Raw genomic sequence first — 14,081 nt, 5'->3', positions numbered from 1 at the left:
AAAAAAATTGTAATGAGTTAGGACCTTCTGTAGAGTATTGTGTAGAATGAATTTTTCTTTTTTTACTCTGAAGGTTAACAGGTATTTGTTTTGTGTCATTAGAAATCATCTATAAAGTCTTATGAGTAATAATTTGGTCAAGAAAATTAGAGACTAGATTTTGAACTTCTTTCAAAAGTGATTTAAGATGCATTAATACAATCAAGAAGAAAACCAATTTAGTCTACTTCAATAAACATTTATTGAGTTCTAATATAGGCCAAATATTTCCTCAGGAATATAAAGATGAGTTTGGTCCCTGTCTTTGAGAACTTATACTCTGAAAAATTTTCACCAACAGGCAATCAGTTTCAGTGTTTGATAAAATGTAGCCGTAGAAGGGCAGAGAGATTCCTGAGAACAGTGGAGGAGAGGATGTTGGGCCAGCCTACATGGCTAGGAAGACCTCATGGGTTCTGGAAGACATTCTGAGGTTCATGAGGCAGGAGTAGGAGGAGAAGGTGTTATCAGCAAAGCAAAGAACATCGTCTGCAGGTGTTTAATTATCCAATTATGCTATATGTCATAAATAAAATTGGAAAAATGAATGGCATATCCTACTCTATTTTTTTTAGCCATCCTATTTCTCCTAATGTCCTTGACTTCCAGTATTCTTTTGGGATTTTAGAAAGAAAGAGTGTTGGGAAGGAGGAGGGAAATTAAGAGGGGTGGCTTGTTATATTCTTGGATAATCTCCTTAATAGTGTTGTTTCTTTATCCATTTAGAAGCAATAGAGAAGGAACTGAAGATGTTGATTCAAACTATCTCTGTCCATAATAATTAACCATCTCTCATCCACATGCTCATATGTTTTTCAAAAGGCAGGAGATTTAATGGAGTCCTCCTCAATCTCTTCCTTCCTTCTGTTGGTTTCATTTGAACCTCTGGAAAAGAATGACCATTAAAAACATTTCTATTTAATATAGCATACCTAAATGTACTGAATGCAGTACCACACACAACATATGGAATGTCTTATTTAATCCTTAAAACAGCCTAAGAGACAGATACTACTTTCCCTGTTTTATGTATGGAAAAAAAGAAAAAAAAGTACAGAGAAGTTAAGTAACTTATCCAGGTTTATTTAGCTAGTAGGTTATGAAGTCAGTGTTTGAATCTAGGCAGTTGGACTCAAGGGCTGCACTTCTAAACCTTATTCAATATTGGCCCCTCACCTACTATTCATTGCTTTAATTTAATATGTCTACAATGTATAAGACATGCATGTGGGTTATTTTATGTCTTATAAAATTTTAAGGAATTTAATACACTTTCAGTTCATTATTTCATTTTGATCCTCAATGTTAGGACCTATTAGATAGGCCAGCCAGGTAGCAAAACCTCAGAAAGGAGAAAACTAAAACTCAAAGGATTTTAATTGATCAGTGTTGCAAAATTAAGAAGCAACAAGGCTCAAACCAGAGTCTTTTGATCCTAGTCTACAGTTCTTTTCAGACCAGTATAAGACTACAATTGCCAACATTCGTTGGATCATACAAAAAGCAAGGGAATTCCAGAAAAACATCTTGCATCTTGCAGTTATTCAGTTGCTCAGTCATGTCTGACTCTTTGTGATGCCATGGACTGCAGCACACCAGGTCTCCCTGTCCTTTGCTAGAAACAAACATCTACTTCTGCCTCATCAACTACAAGCCTTTTGACTATGTGGATCACAGCAAACTAAAAGATGTGGAAATACCAGAACAACTTACCTGTCTCCTCAGAAACCTGTATGCAGGTCTAGAAGCAACAATTAGAACCTTACATGGAACAACTGACTGGTTCCAAATTGGGAAAGGAATACATGAAGGCTGTGTATTGTCACCCTACTTATTTAGTTTATATGCAGAGTGTATCATGCGAAATTATGGACTGGATGAATCACAAGCTGGAATCAAGATTGCTGAGAGAAATATCAACAACCTCAGATGTGCTGATGATTTTTGCAGTAGTCATGTCTGGATGTGAGAGTTGGAGTGTAAAGAAGGCTGAGTGCCAAAGAATTGCTACTTTTGAACTGTGGAGAAGACTCTTGAGAGTCTCTTGGACTGCAAGGAGAACAAACCAGTTAATCTTTAAGGAAACCAACCCTAAATATTCATTGGAAAGACTGATGCTGAAGCTGAAGCTCTAATATTTTGGCCACCTGATGCCAAGAGCTGACTTATTGAAAAAGACCATGATGCTGGGAAAGACTGAGGGCAGGAGGAGAAGAGAAGACAGAGGATGAGATGGTTGTTTGGCATCACTGACTCAATGGACATGAGTTTGAGCAACCTCTCAAGTGAAGGACAGGGAAGCCTGGAGGGCTGCAGTTTATGGGGTCGTAAAGAGTTGGACATGACTAGCAACTGAACAACAACAACAGCAACTACTCTAATGGCAGAAAGTGAAGAGGAACTAAAAAGCCTCTTGATGAGGGTGAAATAGGAGAGTGAAAAAGTTGGCTTAAAATTCAACATCCAAAAAACTAAAATCATGGTGTCTGGTACCATCACTTCATGGTAAATAGAAGGGGAAAATGTGGAAGCAGTGACATTTTTTTTTTTTCTTGGCCTCCAAAATCACTGTGGACAGTGACTGCCACCATGAAATTAAAAGTCACTTGCTCCTTGGAAGAAAAACCAAGACAAACCTAGACAGCATATTTAAAAGCAAAGACATCACTTTGCTGACAAAGATCCATATAGTCCAAGCTATGGTTTTTCAAGTAGTCATGTACAGATGTGAGAGTTGTACCCTAAAGAAGGCTGAACACCAAAGAATTGATGCATTCAAATTGTGGTGCTGGAGAAGACTCTTGAAAATCCCTTGGACTGCAAGGAGATCAAACCAGTCAATCTTAAAGGAAATCAACCCTGAATATTCATTGGAAGGACTGATGCTAATGCTGAAGCTCTACTACTTTGGCTACCTGATGGAAAGAGATAACTCATTGGAAAAGACCCTGATGCTGGGAAAGACTGAAGGCAAAAGGATAAGAGGGCAGCAGAGGGTGAGATGGTTAGATAGCATCACCAACTCAATGGACATGAATTTGAGCAAACTCTGGGAGATGTGAAGGACAGGGAAGCATGGTATGCTGCAGTCCATGGGGTCACAAAGAGTTGGACATGACTTAGTGACTGAACAACAACAACAGCAGAATGAACAATGCTAAGAACAATCACTGTAACATAAGAAGGGAAAAATACACCTGATCATGTAAAAATGACATGCAAAGTCATGTGCTGAAGTAGTGAAAAACTGCACACTAAAACCAGGTCCCTCAAGTACATCATTTGGAAATCTTGAGCTGATTTTGCAGTATTTTTTTTTCCCTTGTTGCTAATGATCTTAAGTAGGCTGTAAACTGCACCCATGTCTCATTTGGTTTGGGTAATGTAGGAAGTTGGCAGTAGCAAGTAATTATAAAAATTAGAACAACAGAAGTTTGTGTACAGTAGAGACTTTTAAACTTACTGCTTTCTTATGACTAATTATATAGTTGTATGAACAACACAAAGCATTCTGATGCTTCTATTTCCAAAGATAGATGTATACACATACAGCTGATTATATATAGTGATGAGGAATCTGTTGTTTTCCAGTAACATCATTAAGGATTCATTTTCTAGTCTCATGCCATCTTCTTCTACTAAATTTAATCCTTTTTGAACTATTAGAGAGGCACTATTCCAAAATAGAGGAAAGCACAGACTAGTTTATTTAGCTTCACCACTTAGAATTATATCATGGTTGGAAAATTATTTAAAATCCTTGGCCACAGTTTCCTCATTTTTAGTATGAGAATTGTCATTCTCAACTAACAGGGTGTGTAAAATATGTTGCCTACTATATGATAGACACTCAACATTATGCATGTATGCTGTTGCTCAGTCATATCCAACTCTTTGTGACCCCATAAACTGTAGCCCACCAGGCCTTTCTGTCCATGGAATTTTCCAGGCAAGAATAGGTTGAGTAGGTTGCTATTTCCTCCTCCAAGGGGTATTCCTGACACAGGAATCAAATCCATGTACTCAACAGTATATGTCATCATTATTATTACTCTCTCTCTCTCTCTATGTATGTATGTATATATATATATATATAAGCATATGTACACACATATATAGTTTGTGCTCAATATAATAATTTATTTATAATAATCTATTCTGAAATTCAAAGCAAAACCATAGTTCACTTTCTTTGTATTTTAAAAATTATTATATGTTTCAGGTGCTTCATAGTACATATAGTGATATGATACGATATTTGTCTTTCTCCATCTAACTTATTTCAATAAGCATAATACTCTCCGCATTCATCCATGTTGTCACAAATGGCAAAAGTTCATTCTTTTTTATGGCTGAGTAGTTTTCCATTGCATACAGATACCACATCTTCTATTGTATACATGTACCACATCCACCAGTAGATTTTTGACATAGATTGGTGACTTTTTTTTACTGGTACGTGTACCACATCTACTAGTAGATTTTTGGCATAGATTTGGTAACTTTTTCTTTTTACCTTCATGAATACCTAGACATACCATGCTCTCTACTCTTTTATCTTCCTAACTAAATCATATCACAGACCCTTTAATCATACCAATGTATAAATAACTGAGTGAACCACCCCCCACAAGATAAAGTCATTTATTGTGTAGACCAATAAAATACTTTAACAATAAGTAAATACTTAAATGAAAGAGATGGGTCCAGGCTTCTGGTCACCCTCCCACTTAGGCTCTGTTCAGTTCAGTTCAGTTCAGTCACTCAGTTATGTCCGACTCTTTGCAACCCCATGAATTGCAGCACGCCAGGCCTCCCTGACCATCACCAACTCCCAGAGTTCACCCAAACTCATGTCCATCAAGTCGGTGATGCCATCCAGCCATCTTATCCTCTGTCGTCCCCTTCTCCTCCTGCCCCCAATCCCTCCCAACATCAGAGTCTTTTCCAATGAGTCAGCTCTTTGCATGAGGTGGCCAAAGTATTGGAGTTTCAGCTTTAGCATCAGTCCTTCCAAAGAACACTCAGGATTGATCTCCTTTAGGATGGACTGGTTGGATCTCCTTGCAGTCCAAGGGACTCTCAAGAGTCTTCTTCAACACCACAGTTCAAAAGCATCAATTCTTCAGCACTCAGCTTTCTTCACAGTCCAACTTTCACATCCATACATGACCACAGGAAAAACCATAGCCTTGACTAGATGGACCTTTGTTGGCAAAGTAATGTCTCTGCTTTTGAATATGCTATCTAGGTTGGTCATAACTTTCCTTCCAAGGAGTAAGCGTCTTTTAATTTCATGGATGCAGTCACCATCTGCAGTGATTTTGGAGCCCTTAAAAATAAAGTCTGCCACTGTTTCCACTGTTTCCCAATCTATTTGCCATGAAGTGATGGGACCAGATGCCATGATCTTAGTTTTCTGAATGTTGAGCTTTAAGTCAACTTTTTCACTCTCCTCTTTCACTTTCATCAAGAAGCTTTTGAGTTCCTCTTCACTTTCTGCCATAAGGGTGGTGTCATCTGCATATCTGAGGTTATTGATATTTCTCCCGCCAATCTTGATTCCAGCTTGTGCTTCTTCCAGCCCAGTGTTTCTCATGATGTACTCTGCATATAAGTTAAATAAGCAGGGTGACAATATACAGCCTTGACGTACTCCTTTTCCTATTTGGGAGCAGTCTGTTGTTCCATGTCCAGTTCTAACTGTTGCTTCCTGACCTGCATATAGGTTTCTCAAGAGGTAGGTCAGGTGGCCTGGTATTCCCATCTCGTTCAGAATTTTCCACAGTTTAGTACTCCAGTCATATTAGATAACTTACAATTCCAACCTGTTTTAATTCATTAAAACATTAATTATATTATTCCTTCTTTTCCCTCTTTTCAAAATATTGCCTCATTTTTAAATTTTTGTAGTGATTTTCTTCTCCTTTACTAAGACCCTTGTTAAATGATACTTCCTATGTGAAGACATTGCCAATTACACACACATACACCACTCAGTTTTACAGCTACCTGAACTTACTACATTTGAGGATAGTCATTCTAAAATACATGACTTAGCCAGAAATTCCAAGCATCATTAATGTCATTTAGCCCTTTCTTCATGATCCAGGACAGTCATTATGGACCAGGACTTTTGGACAGCATGGTAAAAAGCTGTCAGCCATCACCTCTGTTCATATTTTACCTGCCTCAGACAGCTTCTGACCTTTTCTGGTTTGCTTCTACTAATATATCAGAGCCTGAGAAGCCAGATAACTAAGGTTTAAAAGAATTGCATATTTAAAAAGTCAATAGAGTTCCTCATGAATTCCTAAGAGCCTTAATACATGGCTTTCGGGTAGATATTTGCAGCTTCTCTGAGGCCTTTATCAAAGACTTCTGACAAGCTGGACCTTCTGGATAAGTGGGGAGTTACTGTATTTAAATCTGTTAATGTCTGCTTGAAGGAACACAGAATAAAAAATGTAGATATAAACAGAATTTAAATTAGAAAGTATGCACAAACTCACCTAGGCTATTTAAAACATAATTTAATATAAAAGCATTCAGTTAATATCCACCTTTTCCATTATGGAATTGAGAGTTAAAAGGCCCAGCAGATAAGAATAATGAATAAATTACTGGATTATCCTCTGCTTACACTTAAAATAAACCAGCTAATTGTTTATTTATTTGCCTAGCAGTTGCTGCCTTCATTATACGTCATTAATGACCATTAATAAATCAAATTGTGTTTTCATTTCCCTAAGCAATTTTGAATTCCATAAATCTTGCATTTCTCATTAAACTTGTTCATTCAGTTTTACACATGTTTGATCAACAAATATGATTAAGGCCTACAGTGCAACTTTAAAAGTAACATGAAACTTTTAGAACAAACACATCAAAAGGGATAATTCATTAAGTTTCTTATTGTCTCTCCCTGATGGGAATATTTATCTTTAAATGTATATTACTAGAAGACCTGAAAATTAAGAAAAAATGGTTAAGATACCTTTGTTCTTTGCAAATAATAGTAATAGTTCTTTGTATACATATGAGGACTTTATCTATATAAATTGTTTTAATATTGTCATATTTGATATAATTGGATATTATCCCCATTAAATAAAAGGAAAAATGGAGAATTAAATAATTTAATTATTGCCCACACAAATTTGCATTGAAGTCTTGATTCTTCTGTTAATTGGTCAAATGATAAGACATCTTGATTGAAATTCTGAGGCTTATTTTCATCTCCCATGGAAAACAGAACTAATAATTTTTTAAATTTTAAAATTATTTTGAGAACTAAAGATATTGTTGGGAAAGTGCTAGGCACACTGTAGATACTCAATTGCTGTGCTTTCTTTCCCCTTCTTCATTAGAACATAGATTCTTATTTTATAAGGATTCTAACATTTGTAAAAGACAAAATGTTAAATGGTTTTATAAAATTTAGTGTCCTGATGAATTCAGAAAATTAACATGTTTAAAAATAATTTGAGTTTATGGTAAAGCATACTCTGCTGCTCCTGCTAAGTCACTTCAGTCGTGTCTGACTCTGTGCAGCCCCATAGATGGCAGCCCACCAGGCTCTCCTGTCCCTGGGATTCTCCAGGCAAGAACACTGGAGTGGGTTGCCGTTTTCTTCTCCAATGCATGAAAGTGAAAAGTGAAAGTGAAGTCGCTCAGTCATGTCCGACTCTTAGCGACCCCATGGACTGCAGCCTACCAGGCTCTTCCATCCATGGGATTTTCCAAGCAAGAGTACTGGAGTGGGGTGCCATTGCCTTCTCCAAAAGCATGCTCTAGTAAATGAATATCTTAAATTTGAAAAGAGAATTAGTACATATTATTTATAATGATACTAAATGAGTTTGGCTGTGCCAATTATGTATCAGGTGGCAAAACTATTTTCACCATTCATATTATTATACAGAAATACAGTGTGTGAAATGAATACACTAGTCTAGTGGGAGTCAGAAAGTCTTGGTTCTGGTCATGAGCCAGGCCACTAACTATGTGACTCTGAGCAAGTTACTTAACCTGTCTGGATTTCATTTTATTCACTGATACTTGTAAAAGTTAAAACAAATATTCTCTAAGCCCTTTTTCAGCTGTAAGAAGACAGAACTCCCAAAGTGTACTCTACAGAAGTTTTTTAAGATCTTATATTCCTTAAAAAAGTTAATACTTGAATAAATCTGAGAAACACTGAATATTATCCCCTCCTTTAGGTAATTAACAATGTATAGTAATAAATTAAAGGCTCTGAAATGTCCTCTAGAAAAGACATCCTGATTCACTTATGCATTGATTAAGGTTAACATCAACTAATTAAGGCCAGATTCTTTAATCTTTTCGAACCATAGGGTCTCTTTTTTTTGGAAGATGTGGTTAGGAACCACAAGATACCTTAATCTTTCAGAGAATAGATGTTAGAACAGATAGAACTCTTTTGAAAAGTGATAATTTTTAATAATTTTAAAATTTTTAAAATAATTTAAAAGCTTATTTAAAATCTAGCTATATTTTGAAATATATTGAAAATACAGACCTGTACAAGCAGAGGAACTCACCCAGATGGGATTAACAAGTATTCAGGTAAATAGATTTGTGCTTTCTGTATTCGGATCTCTCCTAATCTTCCACTGCACATTCAAGAGAAGTCTGAAATAATTTGGGAACAATGAATCTGTCTTAGATCCAGTGAAATCTCCTTTGCAAAAGCTCTTCATTCATAATAGTAGGTAGTTTGGATAGTGTGCAGCATTGGAGTGTGGACATCCAGCATTGAGTTTGGTCTGCCCTTGAATCCTCTGTAATCTTCAGCAAGTTACTTAACTTTTTTGAGTGAACATATCTTCTATCCTCATTGTTTTAAAAAAGTATTTGTTCATTTGGCTGAGTCAGGTCTTAGTTGCATCATGTGGGCTTCTCTCTCATTGTGGCACACAGGCTTAGTTGCCCCATGGCATGTTGGATCTTAGTTCCACAACCAAGGATGGAACCCACGTCCCCTGCACTGGAAGGTGGATTCTTAATCACTGATCCACCAGGGAAATCCCTTCCTTCAATTTTAAAGTGAAGATATGACTACCTAGCTCACAGCTTCATAGTGCATATTAATTGAGATAAGAGTCTGAAATGCAGTACTTGGATGCAGTTTCAAAAATGACAGAATGATCGTTTGTTTCCAAGGCAAATCATTCAATATCATGGTAATCCAAGTCTTGCTCTGACCAGTAATGCTGAAGAAGTTTAAGTTGAATGGTTCTTTGAAGACCTACAAGAGCTTCTAGAACTACACCCATAAAGGTTGTCCTCTTCATTATAGGGGACTGGAATGCAAAAGTAAGAAGTCAAGAAATACGTGGAGTAACAGGAAAATTTGGCCTTGGAGTATAGAATGAAGCAGGGCAAAGATTAGTAGAGTTTTGCCAAGAGAACACACTGGTTATAGCAAACACCCTCTTCCAACAACACAAGAGAAGACTCTACGCATGGACATCACCAGATGGTCTATACCAAAATCAGATTGATTATATTCTTTGCAGCCAAAGATGGAGAAGCTCTGTACAGGCAGCAAAAACAAGACCAGGAGTGGACTGTGGCTCAGATCCTGAACTCCTTATTGCCAAAGTCAGACTGAAATTGAAGAAAGTAGGGAAAACCACCAGACTATTCAGGTATGACCTAAGTCAAATCCCTTACATTTATACAGTGGAAGTGACAAATAGATTCAAGGGATTAGATCTGATAGACAGAATGCCTGAACAACTATGGATGGAGGTTCATGACATTGTACATGAGGCAGCGATCAAGACCATCCCCCAAAACGAGAAATGCAAAAAGTCAAAATGGTTGTCTGAGGAAGCCTTAAAAATAGCTATTAAAAGAAGAGAAGTGAAAGGCAAAGGAGAGAAGGAAAGATATATCCATTTGAATACAGAGTTCTGAAGAATAGGAAGGAGAGATAAAAAAGCCTTCCTCAGTGATCAGTGCAAAGAAATAGAGGAAAACAATAGCATGGGAAAGACTAGAGATCTCTTCAAGAAAATTAGAAATACCAAGGGAACATTTCATGCAAAGATGGGCCCAATAGAAGACAGAAATGGTATGGACCTAACAGAAGCAGAAGATATAAAGTAGAGGCAGCAAGAATACACAGATCAGATCAGATCAGATCAGTCACTCAGTCGTGTCCGACTCTTGGCGACCCCATGAATCGCAGCACGCCAGGCTTCCCTGTCCATCACCAACTCCCGGAGTTCACTGAGACTCACGTCCATCGAGTCAGTGATGCCATCCAGCCATCTCATCCTCTGTCGTCCCCTTCTCCTCCTGCCCCCAATCCCTGCAGCATCAGAGTCTTTTCCAATGAGTCAACTCTTCACATGAGGTGGCCAAAGTATGGAGTTTCAGCTTTAGCATCATTCCTTCCAAAGAAATCCCAGGGCTAATCTCCTTCAGAATGGACTGGTTGGATTTCCTTGCAGTCCAAGGAAAGAGTCGTCTCCAACACCACAGTTCAAAAGCATCAATTCTTCAGCGCTCAGCCTTCTTCACAGTCCAACTCAGAAGAACTATACAAAAAAGATCATCATGACCCAGAGAACCACGATGGTGTGATCACTCACCTAGAGCCAGACATCCTAGAATGTGAAGTCAAATGGGCCTTAGAAAGCATCACTATGAACAAAGCTAGTGGAGGTGATGGAATTCCACTTGAGCTATTTCAAATCCTAAAAGATGATGCTGTGAAAGTGCTGTCCTTATTATGCCAGCAAACTTGGAAAACCCAGCAGTGGTCACAGGACTGGAAAAGGTCAGTTTTCATTCCAATCCCAAAGAAAGGCAATGCCAAAGAATGCTCAAACTACCACACAACTGCACTCATCTCACACGCTGGCAAAGTGATGCTCAAAATCTCCAAGCCAGGTCATCAGTATGTAAAACGTGAACTTCAAGATGTTCCAGCTGGATTTCGCAAAGGCAGAGGAACCAGGTTTCAAATGGCCCATATCTGTTAGATCATCAAAAAAGTGAGAGAATTCCAGAAAAACATCTACTTCTGCTTTATTGACTATGCCAAAGCCTTTGACTGTAGAAAAACCACAAGCTGTAGAAAATTCTTTAAGAGATGGGAATACCAGACCACCTGACCTGCCTCCTAGAAATCTGTATGCAGGTCAGGAAGCAACAGTTAGAACTGGACATAGAACAACAGACTGGTTCCAAATAGCAAAAGGAGTACATCAAGGCTGTATATTGTCACCCTGCTTATTTAACTTATATGCAGAGTACATCATGAGAAACACTGGGCTGAATGAAGCACAAGCTGGAATCACAGTTGCTCAGAGAAATATCAATAACCTCAGATATGCATGTGACACCACACTTATGGCAGAAAGTGAAGAAGAAATAAAGGGCCTCCTGATGAAAGTGAAAGAGGAGAGTGAAAAAGTTGGCTTAAAACTCAACATTCAGAAAACTAAAATCATGGCATTTGGTCCCATCACTTCATGGCAAATAGATGGGGAAACCATGGAAACAGTGAGAGACTTTATTTTTTGAGGGCTCCAAAATCACTGCAGATGGTGACTGCAGCCATGAAATTAAAAGATGCTTTCTCCTTGGAAGAAAAGTTATGACCAACCTAGACAGCATGTTAAAAAGCAGAGACATTACTTTGCTAACAAGTTTTGTCTAGTCAAATCTGGTTTTTCCTGTAGTCATTTATGGATGTGAGAGTTGGACTAGAAAGAAAGCTGAGCACTGAAGAATTGATGCTTTTGAACTGTGGTGTTGGAGAAGACTCTTGAGAGTCCCTTGGACTGTGAGGAGATCAAACCAGTCCATACTAAAGGAAATCAGTCTTGGGTGTTCATTGGAAGGACTGATGCTGAAGCTGAAACTCCAATACTTTGGCCACCTGATGCAAAGAACTGACTCATTTGAAAAGACCCTGATGCTGGGAATGATTGGAGGCGGGAGGGGAGGGGACAACACAGGATGAGATGGTTGGATGGCATCACTGACTCAATGGACAAGAGTTTGATTAAGCCCCAGGAGTTGGTGATGGACAGGGAAGCCTGGCATACTGAAGTCCATGGGATTGCACAAAGAAACAGACATGACTGAGTGACTGAACTGAACTGAACTGAAGGAATGCAAATAAACCTGTAAAAGTATAAAGTTTTATATGAATGGAAAATATTATTAATAGATTCTGTGCTCAATGAATATGTCTAAAATCAGTTTTTTATGTGTTCTTAAGTAGCAAGCCTGGGAAAACAAGAATTGTCATAGAATATGGGATTAAATGGATGGCAGTTGACTGTCCCCTTGCTTCTTTTTTCAAATAAAACATTAAGGCACAGAGAAGTTAAGCGAGTTTTGTAAGCAAGTAAGCTGGCAGGAATAGAACTGGTTCCCTGGCTGATTCCTCTGACTCAAGTCCATTTCTTGGTACAATCACAGTGGCTAAATTTGTGTATGGCAGAGTATACCTCCTTCTTCTTTTTTTATTATCATAATAAGTCAAGTTCTTCATTGAAAAAAGAAAAAAAAAAAACATTGTAGGAGAGAGGTTCAAGAGGGAGGGAATATATATGTATAGTTATGACTGATTTTCAGTGTTGTATGACAGAAACCAATACCACATTGTAAAACAATCATCCTCTAATCAAACATTTTAAAAAAGCACCCTAACACCATAGTGAAGTGAAAGTTGCTCAATCATGCCCGACTCTTTGCGACCCCATGGACTATACAGCCCATGGAACTTTCCAGGCCAGAATACTGGAGTGGGTAGCCTTTCCCTTCTCCAGGTGATCTTCCCAACCCAGGGATCAAACCTATGTCTCTCGCACTGCAGGCAGATTCTTTACCAGTTGAGCCACAAGGGAAGCCCTCCTAACACCATACACAAAGTCAAACTCAAAATGGATTAAAGACCTAAATGTAAGACCAGAAACTATAAAACTCTTAGAGGAAAACTTAGGCAGAACACTCAATTCCATAAATCAAAGCAAGATCCTCTATGACCCACCTCCTAGAGTAATAGAAATAGAAACAAAAGTAAACAAGTGGGACCTGATTAAACCTAAAAGCTTTTGCACAGCAAAGGAAACTATAAGCAAGGTGAAAAGACAACCCTCAAAATGGGAGAAAATGATAGCAAATGAAACAACTGACAAAGGATTAATTTCCAAAATATACAAGCAGCTCATAAACTCAATACCAGAAAAACAAACAACCCAATCAAAAAGTTGGAAAAAGATCTAAACAGACATTTCTCAAAAGATGACATACAGATGGCTAACAAACACATGAAAAGATGCTCAACATCGCTCATTATTAAAGAAATGCAAATCAAAACTACGATGAGATATCACCTCACACTGGTCAGAATGGCCCTCATCAAAAAGTCTACAAATGATAAATGCTGGAAATGGTGTGGATAAAAGGGAACATTCTTACACTGTTGGTGGGAATGCAAATTGATAGAGCCACTATGGAAGATGGTATGGAGATTACTTAAAAAACTAGAAATAAAACCACCATATGGTCTAGCAATCCCACTCCTAGGCATATACCCTGAGGAAACCAAAATTGAAAGAGACACATGTATCCCTTTGTTCATTGCAGCACTGTTTACAACAGCTAGAACATGGAAGCAACCTAGATGTCCATCGACAGATGAATGGATAAAGAAGTTGTAATATATATACACAATGGAATATTACTCAGCCACAAAAAGGAATGTATTTGAGTCAGTTCTGATGAGGTGGATGAACCTAGAGCCTATTATACAGAGTGAAGTGAGTCAGAAAGAGAAAATAAATACTGTATACTAACACATATATACGGAATCTAGAGAAATGGTACTGAAGAATTTATTTACAGCAAACAGTGGAGAAGCAGACATAGAGAATAGACTTACGGACATGGGGAGAGGGAGGAGAGGGTGAGATGTATGGAAAGAGTAATATCAAAACTTAAATTACCATATGTAAAATAGATAGCCAACGGGAATTTGCTGTATGGCTCAG

This window comes from Bos indicus, chromosome 1 (genome assembly GCF_029378745.1).
Source record: "Bos indicus isolate NIAB-ARS_2022 breed Sahiwal x Tharparkar chromosome 1, NIAB-ARS_B.indTharparkar_mat_pri_1.0, whole genome shotgun sequence".
NCBI lineage: Eukaryota > Metazoa > Chordata > Mammalia > Artiodactyla > Bovidae > Bos > Bos indicus.
This window is presented reverse-complemented; position numbering follows the sequence as displayed.